Source organism: Mauremys reevesii, linkage group 12 (genome assembly GCF_016161935.1).
Source record: "Mauremys reevesii isolate NIE-2019 linkage group 12, ASM1616193v1, whole genome shotgun sequence".
Classification (NCBI taxonomy): Eukaryota; Metazoa; Chordata; order Testudines; family Geoemydidae; genus Mauremys; species Mauremys reevesii.
The window spans coordinates 24350760-24365740 of NC_052634.1; the positions used below are offsets into that span (position 1 = coordinate 24350760).

A 14981-nucleotide genomic window follows, 5' to 3' on the forward strand; every position below is an offset into this window, starting at 1 on the left:
GCGAGATTAAATGTGGGAAATTCAGTCTCTGTGTTTGTGAGCTGATGTTTTCCTCTCACAGGTCAGTGCCTGCATTGAAATACCCAGAGGGATCTAAGGGCTGGTGTACGCTGGGCACTGAACTGGCAAAGCGATGTCTCCCAGGGTGTGACCCCCCCCCACAAACCCATATAGTTAAGGTGACCTAAGCCCGGGTTAGATAGTGCTAAAGAAAAGGAAGAATTGTTCTGTCCATGTAGCTATTACAGGGATGGGGAAAACCGTCCAGTCACTGTTTACTCCAAAGTGCTATAGCAGTGCCACAGCAGGATTTTAAGTTTAGACAGAGTGAAACTAGATCTGGCTCCAGTTCGCACTTGTGATGCTCAGGTACTAAGACTACAATAATAACAACAACAGCACAGTGCTTGCGTAGTTGGCAGGATTCGAACCTGCGCAGGGAGACCCCAATGGATTTCTAGTCCATCGCCTTAACCACTCGGCCACAACTACTTAACATGCACTTATTTTGCTACATAATGATTCTGTTCTCACTGAATTGTCACTTCAAATTGTTTGCTCAGACCAGCTTCTCCAGCACACTCATGACTACACATCAGTGTAAGTGTCCTTGGCTGAACAGCGAGAATTCCTGCCCATTTCCCTTCCGGTTGGAGCATGATTAGAGTGTGTTTGTGTGAACGACATTGCTGTAGATTGTTGTTCATTCCCCACTCTGACAATTCAGACAGTCCCTTTCCTAGTCAAATCTCCAGCACATCGTTCCAATAGCAGGGGGCAGGATTTCTCTGGGGCACTGAGGGCTGGTGCGTGAACTCAGCCTTGCATTCCACCCTTGATGTTTCCTGGACTAACAACAGCAGCAGAAAGAAAGAGCCGAGCCAATATCTCCCTGGCAGGGATGCAGGTGCCACGACCCCTCTGTCTGACCATCGCCATTTGCAGGAGAGAAGGGTTCACTGGAATCGAATGCCCTGGCTCAGACCAGAGACACAGGGAGGTTTTGCTGTTCATGGCTCTGTGCAAAGGAAATTGTGTCTGTGTGAAATTGAGGCGGGAAATGAAACGTCCACATGGTGGCCCAATGCTCTAGGGAATGTGGGTGAAGGACTCAGGCTGAGAAATGATTTAACAGAGGTTTGTATTTATTGCCCTGATTAAAATCTATGGCTAAAAGGCAGCCACTGTTGTTAGTACTTGTACCTGTGTAGGGACACCCCAGTGGGTGTCAAGTCCATCGTCTTCACCAGGGGCAGTCGATTATTTTATCAAGGTACAAATTTCTTGGTCAAGGCCTAGGCTCCAGAGAAAACAATACACTGCTGATAAGAAGAAGTACATCAAAAGATTTTGCAGCCACCATGGGCATAACTATGATGTGTCGTGTTTCACTCTTTATATCTGGCGCCACCTCCTTTCTCTGTAGACTTGTAGTTGACCAAGGGCATAGCTGAACATCTCCTCAGATACCAGGGAGTGTTTATGTCCATTCCTGCGAGCTACACAGGGGTTTGATGTTGCTGCTTTCAATCCTCTGGCTCTGCCGGGATAAGGAACAATTCAGGCTGTCACTGAACTGAAGGAGGAAGATCAGGTTTTGACAGGCAGAGGGTCGCCTCCTCTTAAAGGTGTTTGCCTGGCTGGCAGCCCTGGTTCCCAGGTCTCGCCCGTGGGGCTCCAGCAGTTTTGGGACCAGGTCACTCACTTGGCCCCACCTGCTGCCCCCAGGTGCTTCCCCCCCCCAGGGGCCCCGGCAGTGCAGCAGAGCTGAGCAGCATCTGTCTGCTCGCTCCAGAGGCTGCTGGCCCCTCCCCATGGCAGGGCAGGGTGGGGCTGTGCCTCTGCGTGCTGCCCCCGCCCCGAGCCCCTGCAGCCAATGGGACACTGTGGCGGCGGTGTCTGGGGGCAGCAGCATGCGGAGGCCCCCCAGCCCGCCCCGCCTTGGAGCCCCAGGTCAGCGCCACACTCCTGACCCCCTTCCTGAGCCTGCACCGCCACCCCCTCCTCACATACCCCTTCCTCCCCCCAAACTCTCTCCCAGACCCTGCACCCCAATCCCCAGCCCAGACCCTGCACCCCAATCCCCAGCCCCAGCCCAGGGCCTGCACCCTAGATCTCCTCCCCCCACCCAAACTCCCTCCCAGAGCCTTAGGCAGGTGAGGGGAAGAGTTTTGGGGGGCAGGGTCTGGGTGGTATGAGTGACATTATTGGCCCACTGAGAGGACTGAAGGACTGGCACTGGCGCTAAGGTAAATTGAGGTTGAGACCCTGCTTTAAGGGATTGGAGCAATGCTGGAGAGACTGACGGGCAGGGAGCTGGGGAGCTGTGTGTGCCCCAAGGAGAGTTGTTGTTGTGCTCTGGTGACACAGAGCGGGGGTGGGGAGTTTGTAAGCTGTGGTGTTTGTACAGAGATAAAGTTTACTAACCCCCAGGTTAAAAACTGTTCCTGCTCTAGGCTATCCCTGACACTCTCTGTTGTGAGTGTAGGTCAGTGGGTGAATGTTTCCTTCTAGGATAATAGGTTTGTAGTTCCAATCCAAGTTATTCCCTTTAAAAACTTTTTCAAATGAAAATCAATTTCCAGACCCATCTCCAGTATGTTCAGGAGTTCGCTGAATTGGGGTGGGTGGGGCTTGAAATGAATTTAAACACTCAGCATTTTCCTGTGCAAATGAATAAAGACCTAGCAGAGCTGTCCAGCAGCTGAAATCAGTTCCAGTCCTCGGCGTCTCTAAGAGGGACACTCGGTAGCTAAGGCATGTGGGACACCTCTGTGGTGATGACAGGTGAAAAAATGCTGGATTCAATGAAAGCTGAGACCATAGGAGGAAGGTGAACGGCAGCACCACACAGGGTCATAACACTCAGACATGGGGCTTCACTGTCACTGGCCCTGTGTTTTCCAGTATTTCTATCCTAAGGAATACACCCTCCCTCTCCCCCACACACTGTCACACACAACCTTCTCCCCATGAGCCCCATCCCACCCCTACCCCTCTCCCCCACACACGCCATGGGACACAGCCTCTCGGTGACTCACCCAGATGGGGGCTTGTCTCTGCATCTCCCCAACAGGGGAGCAGAGAGCCGAAAGGGCCACAGGAGACCAATGGAGCTAGGCAGGGATAGAAAAGACTTCCCCTCCCTTCCCAAGAGTCCCGTTAATCTCACCCATGAGACATTCCAGCACCAACCTTCCCCTCAGAAATGGAAGGGGGAACCAGCTCTAGCACATGGAAGGAGGCTCCCCACCTCTGCTGCCATCATGCAGCCTTTAATATGGATTTGTTTTAGCTAATGCAACCCCCCACACACTCCGCTAATCCATCCATAAAACATGGAGACAAGCTCCTGAAAACAGAGTCCAATAGTGCAATGGGTTAGTGTCCAGTACTTCCAGAGCAGTGCTGAGTCAAGTCATGCTGAGGTTGTGAGTTCAAACCTCACCTACAGCACTAGTTTCCTTTAAGCAAATGGCTTCTGCCAATCATTTTGCCCTGCAGAAAATACAATTGCAGTTCAGAAGACACCGAGGTCCCCTTGCTTTACAGAGAGCAGGGCAGATTCCACAGATCTACCAGGCTCTGCTCTTCACCAGCCGCCTGTGTCAGGAGGGGCCGAGCAGAGCCCAGAGCACTGCCCTGACTCCCCTCAGTCTTTGCTCCCCAAACCACCTATGTGCTCACCCTCTTCGCTGTGAGACTCAAACCCTGCCTGGCTTTCTGTATGTTGGGTTTTGTTGTCTGTCGTGTTAATGTGCATGTGGGTCCTGTGTGATTTTTGTGTATGCCATTCATAGTTTTGTGTTTGTGTGTGTGTGTGTGACTTTTGAATTCAGATTTTTTTTTGATAAGTATTATTTTGGTATGTGGTTTTTGTGCTTTCTTGTTGTGGGCTTTGCTGTATTTTTGGTGTGGATTTGTTCTATGTTTTGTGTGGCTTTCCCTTAGGTGTATATGGCTCTGTGTGCTGTGTGGGTTTGGTTTTGTTTATGTCTGTGTGGGCCTGTGCAGTCTGTTATGTTCTCTTTCTCTCTAGTTGTCTCTCTGTTTGTATCTTCATGTGTAAATTCACTGGAACTTTTCAAACTCTCCACAGCTTTGCCAATTTTCACCAGGAATTTTACTCATTAACAAATTCTCACTTGTTCCCTACCAGTTGGTGACCATTGCCCCAGGGGCCTGTCAGTCTCAGGGTCCTGATTTCCCATTGACCCTTCCCCCTTCTATTGGGACTGGGAACTAGCCAACCAAAAAACCCCACTCAGTTTTAGTAAAGGGCCAACAGTCCCTTACACAAGCTGGGCCTGTGAGGAGGGAGAGCTCAGTGGTTTGAGTATTGGATGGCTAAACCCAGGTTTGTGAGCTCAGTCCTCAAGAGGGCCATTTAGGGATCTAGGATAAAAATCTGTCTGTGGATTGGCCCTGCTTTGAGCAGAGGTTGGACTAGATACCTCCTGAGGTCCCTTCCAACCCTGGTATTCTATGATAGGGTCACCAATGTTCAGAGAAACTAGCACAAGCTGGTCCCATGGTGTAAGGGTTGGCATGCTGAAATCTGAGTTCAAATCTCAGTGGGACCTTGTGGTAAATCCCTGGAGATCCAAGTGCTTTCCTATCTCCAGCTGTCTAAGAATGAATTGTTAACCTTGTGCTGAGTGACTCATACCCACTGGAGCCAGGTCTTTGGTTGGAATGGGGTCTAGAAGTGGCTATGGTTTGACTGGGTGTTTGGGATTTCTGATGCCCACAAGTTTGGCCCTTGTGCTTTCTACCACACTTTTCCTCTTGCCCACATGGCGCTTGAAGAAAGGAGTGTCAGGGCCAGGTTTCATAGTCAGGGAAAGGCAGGAGGGAGGCAGAGTCCCAGGCTGGAGCCCAGCACCTCTCCTCCTCTGGGCACCTAGGACAGAGGTGGCTGGTGCTGACAACTCCAAGGAAGGCTTAAAAGCCACAGAGCAACCAAGGGTAGGGCAAGAGGAGGGAGAACCATGCCTATGTGTGGCCAGCAGACAGCCACAGAGACACCCAGCCAGGCTGCTCCTGCTCCCTGCCATGCCGAACCCCACTGAAAACCACCCACAGCCAGCTGCTGATGTGGCCAACATGAGAAGATGATAGGAAAGCAGGGCCAGCGCCCTGGTGGGCCTCTTACCGTTCCCACTCATGGTGCTGACTTTGGCAGTGGGGCAGGAGATTTTACCCCAAGAGGCTTTTCCCCAGCTGGCGACAAGCAGAGAAACACCCAGGCTCCCAAGGTGCTATTTAGCAAGTACCCTCCAGCACAGGGACAGGCGCACACTTGGAAGAGGGAAACTGCTCCACACTCTAGCCTGGGCAGCCGCCCATTTTCTTTGGCAAGTCAGGAAGGGCAAAGGCAAGACTGGAAGCACCTGGGGCTCATGCCCCAGCCTTTGTGACACCCAACCCCCAACTCCTTCCCGGGGCTCTAGCTGAAGCCAGAGCATTGGCCTGAGCGGCCAAGAAGAGGTTCTAGCCCTGAAGGGAGCAGGACTTTCAGCACAAAGGTAAAACTGGACAAACACAACCACGAAGGGACTTGAACCCTCAATCGTCTGATCCAAAGTCAGACAACTTACCCATTAGGCCATGTGGTCACAGGAACAAAACCTTTCCAAGTACTTCTTTGTAAAAGGCAGACACTGTGTTTCTCAGGTCCTCTACTGAGGGGGGCCAAGACTCTCTGGGCACAAGAAGTCGAGTTCCCAGCGAGATGTGAGACAATTCTCTGGAGCCAGGTGCAGGACTTTGGCAGGGAGGCTCAGGCATGAGGGATTGGGGTGCAGCAGACAGACCAGCTATCTAGGTGCTTAGATTTGGTCTCACTGAGGAGAAGGAGGAATCCTGCTGACAGGCAGTGGCTGTGGAGAAAAAGTGGGATGTCCAGGCTGCTCAGGTCTCCTTCTTCCAGCTCCTCATCTGGCTGAGCTGCTCCAACGGCCTGGACAAGTCCTCTGCATGCACAGCAAATAGCCCAAGAGCCATTTCTGCCCAAACCTGTGCTGGGGGGTGAGCGTCTGTCTTCCCTGTCCCATCTGCGCTAGAGCAGACCACTAGATTGAGAGAGACAGTCAACAACGATTAAGGCTCAGATTATATAAAGGGGGTCACAGAATCTGTGACTGTCAGAGATCTCAGTGACATTTTCCGCCTCAGCCCTGGGGCAGCAAGACTGGAGCTGTTGGCCGGTGGGGGCCCCACAGCTATTAGCCACCAGTGTCGGAAGGGGCTCCCACAGGCCCATGCCACCACGGATGGACCCCACAGCTCCCAGCTACTGTGGGGGGATCCCAGAGCTCCCAGGTACCACATGTGACAGGGGGACCCTGGAGCTCCCAGTCGGGTGACTGCGTTATAAGTCCGGTCAGCCATGCTGCGGGGCTCAGGCAGGCTGGTCCCTACGTGTCCTAGGGCACCGCACTGTGCCCTGGAAGTGGCCAGTAGGTCCCCCCCGCTGCACCGCTGACCAGGAGCCGCCCGAGGTAAGTCTGCACCCCAACCCCCTGCCCCAGCCCTGAACCCCCCCAAACCCAGAGCCCCCTCTTGCACCCCAGAGCCCTCACCCCTCTGCACTTCAACCTCCTGCCCCAGCCCAGAGCTTCCTCCCACACCTGGAACCCATCATCCCTGCCCCCACCCCAGAGCCATCACCCCGTCCTGGACCCCAACCCCCTGCCTCAACCCACAGCCCCCTCCTGCACTCTGAATCCCTCGGCCCCACCCTGCAGCTGGAGCCCCCACCTCCACCCCAAACCCCTCATCTCCCCACAGCTCCCACAGGCAGACCCTGGAGCTCCCAGCAGCCATGGGTGGCCGGGGAGCCCCCCCAGCCCCACCCCACTGGGTATGGACCCTGCAGCTCCTACGAGCGGACCCCAGAGCTCCCAGCCGCTGCGGATGGACCCAGGGTTTCCCAACAGGCCTTGATGGCGGGAGGGCCCCGCAGCCCCACGTCGTTGCTCACAGACCCTGCAGCGCCGCAGCCCCGGGAGCTCCCGGCCGCCCCGGGCAGGAGAGGAGCCCCCGGCGCTCAGACACCGCAGGCCGCGCCCGGCGCGCCCTGCCCCCGGGGGGGGGGGGGGTGAGGAGGAGCCGCAGCCCCCGGCCAGTGCAGGGGGCCCCGCAGCTCCCAGCCGCTGCGGGCGGGCGGGCGCCAGAGCCCCCCGCTGCCATCGGGACCCCGCGGCCGCCCCGGGCAGGACCCGTCACCCCGCGACCGGCAGGAAACAGCCGCGCGCGGAAGCGCCTCGCGCCCTGTGACCCCGGTGCTGCGGCTTCGCCAGGCGGGAGGCGGCGCCGCGGCTGCGGTCTCGGTCCCTCCGCCCGGCAGCGGGACCCGCCCCGCGCGGCCTCGCGCCGCTTCTCGCGGGCGGCGCTGAGCTCTGAGTGCACAAGGCCCTGGCGGCTCCGCCCCGCATCGCTGTCAGACAACGTCACCAATGGGAGCTGAGCCTGTCAGAAACGTCAGTTGGGAGGGCCCAATGGGAGACCAGCTTTCAGAGACCCGCCCGGGCTAGGGCCAATGGGAGATCAGCTGTCAGAAAACACTAGGCAGCCCGGCACCAGCCAACCAGGAACCGCCCCTCATCTCAAGCACCCAGACAGCCCCGCCCCCCCACCTGTCCTATGCCCCACAGCAGCACCCAGCGCCGGGGGGCTCGTGTCGTGCCCCACAGCAACCCCCAAAGCAGAGTCGCAATTCCCCTCCCCCACCGCTGCTCTTCTTGCGTTAACGAGAACCCCGCCCAGCAACCGGGGAAAACACTTTCTGCGCCCCCCAAGCCCCCCTCCGCCCCGCAGCCCCTTCCCCAGGTCTGGCAACACGCTCCCAGCTCAGGGTGACCACACACCCCGTCGGGGCAGGCTCCGCTCAGCCCGGCTCCCCACAGCCTGCACTAAACATGTGGGGCCCAACCCCAAAACTTACTCCTATTTTACCCCAATGGCCCCAAACTGCCGCTTTTAATATATGCAAATAAGGTGCTGCCACGCTCAGGCCACGCCCCAGCTCTCCAGTGGAGCCACCCGGCAGAGAACCAGGTGATATTTAAATTAGCCAGGACGTCACTCAGTCATTGCCCTCTGCTCCCAGCAGGTGGCGCCGGAGAGCTCCGAACTCGCTCACTTCCCTTTCTCGCGTCGGTTTCAGCCCCGGGTTACAAACGCACCAACCGGGAGCAGGAGTGCGGGCTGCTCAGGGTGACCAGATGTCCCATGTTTAAAGGGACAGGCCGGTCTGGGAGGACTTTTTCTTATATAGGAGCCTATTACCCCCACGGTCCCGTGTTCAACAGTTTCTTCAGCCGGTCCTTAGTTTCTGCTTGGTAAAGGCAAGTCAGTGGGGTCCATCGGTCAGAAAAAGAGTACCAGGACTTCTTGCTGGGCGCCAGGGTCCAGAAGCAGCGCATTCCCTCCTGGAAAGGGCTGTGTTGGGAATGTCCGTCCAGTGCGCGTTGAAGGGAAGGATCTGTGTGCCTGGGAAGCTGCGTCCCTCCAGAGGCACTTGAGAAGCCAAAGGGGCCGTGGGTGAGTTTGTGATGAGGTGAGTGTGAAGTGTGGAAGGGGGAGGGTGGCAAGAGGAGGTTTTGAGAGGAAAAAAGGTGCTGCTGAGCTGGTAGGCATGGGTGGCAAGTTTGTAAAAATTTTGATGGTGCCCAGAACCCGCCCCCCAACTCTGCCCCCCAAACTCCGCCCCCACCTGCCTAAGGCTCTGGGAGGGGGCTCGGCGGGGGAGGTCTGGGGTGCAGATCCTGGGCTGGGGATTAGGGTGCAGGAGAGGTGCAGGGTGCAGGCTTTGGGAGGGAGTTTGGGTGCTGGGTGCAGGCTCCGGGCTGGGGCAGGGGGTGGGTGTGCAGGAGGGGGTGAGGGGTGCAGGCCTTGGGACGGCGGGTGGGGGCCGGCGCGGGGCGGGGGGGGGGGGAGCAGGCCGGGGGAGGTGGTGCATGCTCTGGGAGGGAGTTTGGGGATAGGAGGGAGTGCAGGGTGAGGGCTGTGGGGCTGAGGATGAGGGGTTCATGATGCAGGAGGGGGCTCAGGGCTAGGGAAGAGGGTTGGGCTGTGGATGAGGGGTTCATGCTGCGGGGGGGGCTCAGGACTGGGGCTGAGGATTAGGGTGCGGGGGGATGAGGGCTCTGGCTGGGGAGGAGGATCAGGGTGCGGGGGGATGAGAGGTTCATGCTGCGGGGGGGCTCAGGGCTGGGGCAGAGGATTAGGGTGCAGGGGGATGAGGGGTTTATGATGTGGGGGCGCTCAGGGCTGGGGCTGAGGATTAGGGTGCGGGGGGATGAGGGCTCTGGCTGGGGAGGAGGATCAGGGTGCGGGGGGATGAGGGCTCTGGCTGGGGAGGAGGATCAGGGTGAGGGGCGATGAGGGCTCCGGCTGGGGATGAGGGGTTTGGAGCATTGGGGAGGCTCAGGGCGAGGGCAGGGTAAGGGCAGCCTGCCTTGCCATTAGTGATTGGCAGGCACTAGGACCCTGCGGCAGCAGACAGCAGTTCTGCCGGGAGCCCTCCGGCAGCACAGAGCATGCTGGGGAGAGCGCGGCTGCTTTCTGCCAGGCAGGGAAGCGACGCGGCGGGCGGGTGGCAGGCGGGGGCTGAGACCTGCTCCAGGCAGGGTCGCTGTGGCGGGGGTGGGGAGGCCCGTGGGGGCCGGGGGCCAATCCAGGCAGGGACGGGGGAGAGACCCAGCTCCAACTATTGCTGGAGCAGGGCCCCCAGCCCTGAATATTCCTGGAGCCCGGGCACCGCACACAGATATAACCTGCCGCCCATGCTGGTAGGGGAGGGCAAGGTCCCAGGCGGGTGTTGTGTGAGGAGCTGTGTAGACCCGAAAAGACGTCGTGCTGGGCAAGGGCAGGTGAGGAGGGCCAGGGCTTTTCCCAGGGCTGTTGCTGCGGCCAAAGCCTTTGGGAAGCAGAAGAGGGCCAGGGGTGCTGTTGCCTGCTGGGGCCCATGCGACGGTGTAGGTGTACGCTGACCATAGCTGGTCTGTGGGAGCGGGGGCCACTCCACGTGCCCCTTTCCTCGTTAGTATAGTGGTGAGTATCCCCGCCTGTCACGTGGGAGACTGGGGTTCGATTCCCTGATGGGGAGGGTGACCCCTTTTGAAGGGGGGACAAAGAAATCCCTGGCCTGCCCACCACATGCCTTGCATTCTCCTTCGACGGCGCTTGAGAAGCCAAAGGGGCCGTGGGTGAGTTTGTGATGAGGTGAGTGTGAAGTGTGGAAGGGGGAGGGTGGAAAGAGGTGGTTTAGAGAGGAAAAAAGGTGCTGCTGATCCATAGAGACATGGACAGGCAAAGCTGTTTTGAACACAAAAGTCGGGAATCAGCTCAGGGTACGGTATAGCACATGCATGCAGCGGTTAGACAAGCAACAGCAAGGAACTGGACTGCTATGGAGTGAAAGTTCTGTGGAAGGAACCGAAAAGAGCACCGGGGCTGTGTATAGCGCTTGCATACACTTTCTTTGGCCTGTTTTCCTATAAGAGTTAGCAGTGAGAGATTGTTAGTCACAGGTCAGTGGGTGGGTTTGTGCAAACTAGGAGTGTACAGGGAACTGTCATTGAACAGAAGGAAGGAGAGAAACCAGCAAGAGGAAGGAGGCTGAAAGACTTCTCTGGCTTTGAACAGAATTGTGCCTTAATAGTTCTTGCTTTGAAGTTCTCCATTGGCGTCATTTCTGTGAAGTGATCCTCACTTAGAGTTACCTAGTTCTCAAAGTCATGTGAATGGTGTTTGGTGCGTGTCTGGGAGCTCGTCATGGCGAGGTAGAAAGCGGTGGGGGCAGAGGGGTTGTGTAACATCCAAGGGTGTCAGAATTGATGCTTGGCTCTTTAGAGCTCAGATCAAAGGGTATAGTCCCACTGACTTGGGGGTGGTAATAATTGGTCTATTGGGTTTTGATTTGTTGTCTTTTGTTTGGATGTAATAAATCAATGCCCAACTATGTTTCAGTTGACCCTTGATCAAAGGGTATATTCACACTATCCACTCGGTTGGTGGGTGACAATTGATTGTTTGGGCTTTGGTTTGTTGTGTTTTGTCTGGATGTAATAAATCAATCCCCAAATGTGCTTTTGTTGACTCTGAAACTTTACTAGGGTAAGAGGTGGAAGTGGAGTGGATGGGGGAGCCACAGCTGTCAATCCTGTGCTGTGAGAACAGGAGATAATTCAAAATAAGGTATATCAACTTCAGCTACACTATTCCTGTAGCTGAAGTTGTGTATCTTACATTGACACCCCTCCCCCTCCCCAGTGTAGACCAGTCCAAAGTGTAAGTAGTCTCTTAGCCTATCCAAGGCTGTGATCAAGTGTCTTGGGGTCTATCTACACTATGAAATTAGGTCACATTTATACAAGTTGGTTTTTTAGAAATTGTTTTTATACAGTTGATTGTGTGTGTCCCAACACAAAGTGCTCTAAGAGCATTAAGTCAGTGGACTGCATCCATAGTACGGAGGCGAGCATCGACTTCCAGAGCATTGCAATTTGGGTAGCTGTGGGTAGCTACCCCACAGTTCCTGCAGTCTCCCCCATCCATTGGGATTCTGGGTTGATATCCCAATGCCTGATGAGGCAAAAACAGTGTCATGGGTGATTCTGGGTACATGTCATCAGATCCCCCTCTCTCTCCCTCCCTCCCTTCCTCCATGAAAGCAACAGCAGACAATCATTTCACACCTTTTTTCCTGGGTTACCTGAGCAGACGCCATACCACTGCAAGCAGGGAACCCGCTCAGCTCACTGTCACCGTACGTCTCCTGGATTCCGGCAGACATGGGACTGCATTGCTACACAGCAACAGCTCATTGCCTTTTGGTAGCAGTGTGTGCTATGATTAGTAGCCATTCTCCTCAGTGCTCTTTTAACCAATCTCGTGAAATCAGTTGGAGTGCCTGGGCAGACAAAGGAGTGACTCAGCCAGGTCATTTCCATCTTCTGCCAAGCACCTAGAAGATGATGATGACTAACAGTTATACTGCACCGTTTGCTACCAGCCTAAGATTTAAAAGCTAGATGGATCAAAACAAGAAATTGACTTGATTTGTTTTGTGAAATCAACAACCTGCTAAATCCAGGGTTTTGAGTTCAATCCTTAAGGGGGCCATTCTGTATGATAGTTGTTTGTGTTTCTTCTTGATGCAAAGCCACCTCTTTTGTTGATTTTAATTCCCTGTAAGCTATGTTGTCAGTCACCCCTCCCTCCATCAGAGCAACAGCAGACTATTGTTTTACGCCTTTTCTCAGCGCAGATTCAGAACCAGAAGCTGCAAAAGCAAAACCAGGCAAGGAGGCAACAGCAGTGCGGTGATGAGAGTGATGAGGACATAGACATGGTCATAGACTTCTCACAAAGTACGGGCCAGGCAATGTGCCCCGGCAATGTGCACATCATGCTGATGAGCTCTGCATGGTCCCCTGTGCTGATCAGCATGCCACGCTGGACAAACAGGAAATGATATTAAAAAGTTTGCGACCCTTTTCTTGTCTACCTGGCCAGTGCAACTGAGTTGAGAGCGCTGTCCAGAGCAGTCACAATGGAGCACTCTGGGATAGCTCCCGGAGGCCAAGACTGTTGAATTGTGTCCACACTACCCTAAATTCGACCCAGCAAGGCCGATTTCAGTGCTAATCCCCTCGTCAAAGGTGGAGTAAAGAAATTGATTTAAAGAGCCCTTTAAGTTGAAAAAAAGGGCTTCGTCGTGTGGATGGGTCCAGGGTTAAATCGAGGTAACGCTGCTAAATTTGACCTAAAGTCATAGTGTAGACCAGGCCTTAGAGGGATTTTATAGCTACTGGCTGGCTGGCTGGGTGCCCACCCACCCTTTCATTGATTACACTTGGTAACTACTAAGCAGAAGCACAGAATCATAGAGTGATTTGCTGAGTCTCCTGCAGGCTTCCTAACGGCACAGCAGGGCTGCTCTTGGTTCTGTACAATGGTGTTTTGTTTAGCAGTGACTGTGAAGGGACTTCCAGCTATTTGGCCGTGGGAACTCTGGACACCCTGTCTTAGCTGTGTATGGCTGTATTGCTTGTAGATTTATATATTCTGTATTGATGTTACCAAATGGAGTATTTTGTAGCTGTCTGCTATAATTTGTTTAACTTGTACGAAATATGAATATGTTCCCTCAGACTTAGCCACCTGCCTTTCACACACGCCCTGCTCCTCACTCTCTGGGGTGGGAACAAGCCACCAGCATGTGTCCCCATTGGATTTTTTTTATTTCATTACTTCTCATTGTTAAAGTATTTATGAGTGTTTTTAAAATTTCATTGCAATGCGTTTTCTTCCTGCCACTGTCACCTGGCAGCTAAGGGATGTGAGATTCTCCTCCATTGCGTTTCTGCCCACGGAAAAAGAAGAGAGATCACACGTCAGTACCTTTGGAAATAAAAGCAACCTGGAAACAAGCCAGCTGTCTCCTCCGTGTGCAGTTTGTGTCTCTTTTGCTGCAGTTGATGTGTGTGCAGCATGTGTGGTGCACAGGGGCACTGTGTGCTCACATGTGAATTCACCACCCTTGGTGCAGGATTTGACTTGTTCCTGGAGTGATTGTAGCACTGTGGAGTGTCAGGCACAGGCTGCATGACCCCTTCCATTTATCCTTGGTGCAGATACAGCCCAGGCAGCGCTACTGCAACCTCCCATCCTGCTGCCCTCCACCATCATCTGCACAGCCCACCTGTCAGGGCAGGAGGGGAATGTTGCTCCATGGATCCTGCTTCTCAGATGGGGCTGCCCTGGGATGGGGGTATGTGGTTGCATCCATTAGGTCACCAGACTGAGCCTTCTAATATCCTTGGTGATTGTTCCCAAGATCCAGGACTTTGTGCTCAAACAAAGAAACATCTCCCAGCTTCCTGGTTGAAAATAAGGCCCTTTCCTTGCAATATAGAGGAAAGAAGTAGATCTTCGCCCCAGATGGGACTTGAACCCACAATCTCTGGCTTCGGAAGCCAATGCCTTATCCATTAGGCCACTGGAGCCCTGATGTACAGCTGTTGATGAGATGGAAATTTCCTCTCATAAATGCACATTCTTCACATTTGCTTCAACACTAAATAGCCCCTTTATGTGCCTTAGAGAAATGTCTGCACCCCCTGGCAGCGAGGCAACTGGGCAGGTGGCTGACAGAGCTGAGCACCACCTTTCTGCCAGCCATCGTTAGAGAAGAACCCCACCCTAGCGTCACCCCTCCCTCCTTCAGCACCTCCACGGCTGTGGCTCTGAGTGGCAGTAGGATGATTAGGGGGTGAATCCGGGGCTGGAAGGGGGGTAAGGTCGGCCTGTAAGGAGTAACCAGGTGGGGCAGACCCAGGGGGAGGCTGTGGGCTGCTGGTTGGTTGTTGGGATCCGAGCTCTAGATCAAAGCTGCACAGCAACCTGACACCCAGGGTTATAAGGCCGACATAGTGACCCCCTTACTGGCCTCGGTGACCCCCAAACCCTTGTCACTAAGGGCACTGAGGAGTCTCTGTCCCTTAATAACTTCTGGGAGCTCCCCAGCAGGCTGCAGGCATCAGCCACCTCCTGCCTCACAGGTTAGACTCTTGGCACCGTGCCAGCCGCCCCCTCGCTTGCAGGCCCAGTGTAAGAAGCAGGAGGCCTGGTGCTGGCAGAATAGGGTTTTGATTGATCGAACTCTGTGTTATGGGCACAGGACGCTCCCACTGTGTCCCTCTGCTGGCTTTTCTTCAGCAGCGCCTAGCGGCCCTGGCTCCAGGCTAGCGCCTGGTGAGCTCTGGCACTGGCAGGAAGCGCTGCAGGGTGCTGGGCAGCGGCCCTGGCATACCAGCTGCTGGTAGGTGTCTCTGTGGTATCATGGGTCAGTGAGTGCAGCTGTTAATGGAAAGGAGGGGGGGTTATGCTCCCCCAGGGATGTCACTGAGGCTCCTCATGGGCTCCTCAAGGTCTGCTGGGAGCCGTGATGTCCCCCTTTTGCCACGTTG

The 14981-nt window shown here is 54.9% G+C and overlaps 2 non-coding genes across 2 annotated transcripts; both read right to left on the reverse strand.

Moving 5' to 3' along the window:
• Positions 1-410: 410 nt before the first annotated feature.
• Positions 411-492, reverse strand: TRNAS-AGA. The gene has a single exon. It is a non-coding gene; the product is annotated as a tRNA-Ser (tRNA).
• A 13453-nt stretch (positions 493-13945) lies between these two features.
• TRNAR-CCG lies at positions 13946-14018 on the reverse strand. Its single transcript has one exon. It is a non-coding gene; the product is annotated as a tRNA-Arg (tRNA).
• Positions 14019-14981: the final 963 nt, after the last annotated feature.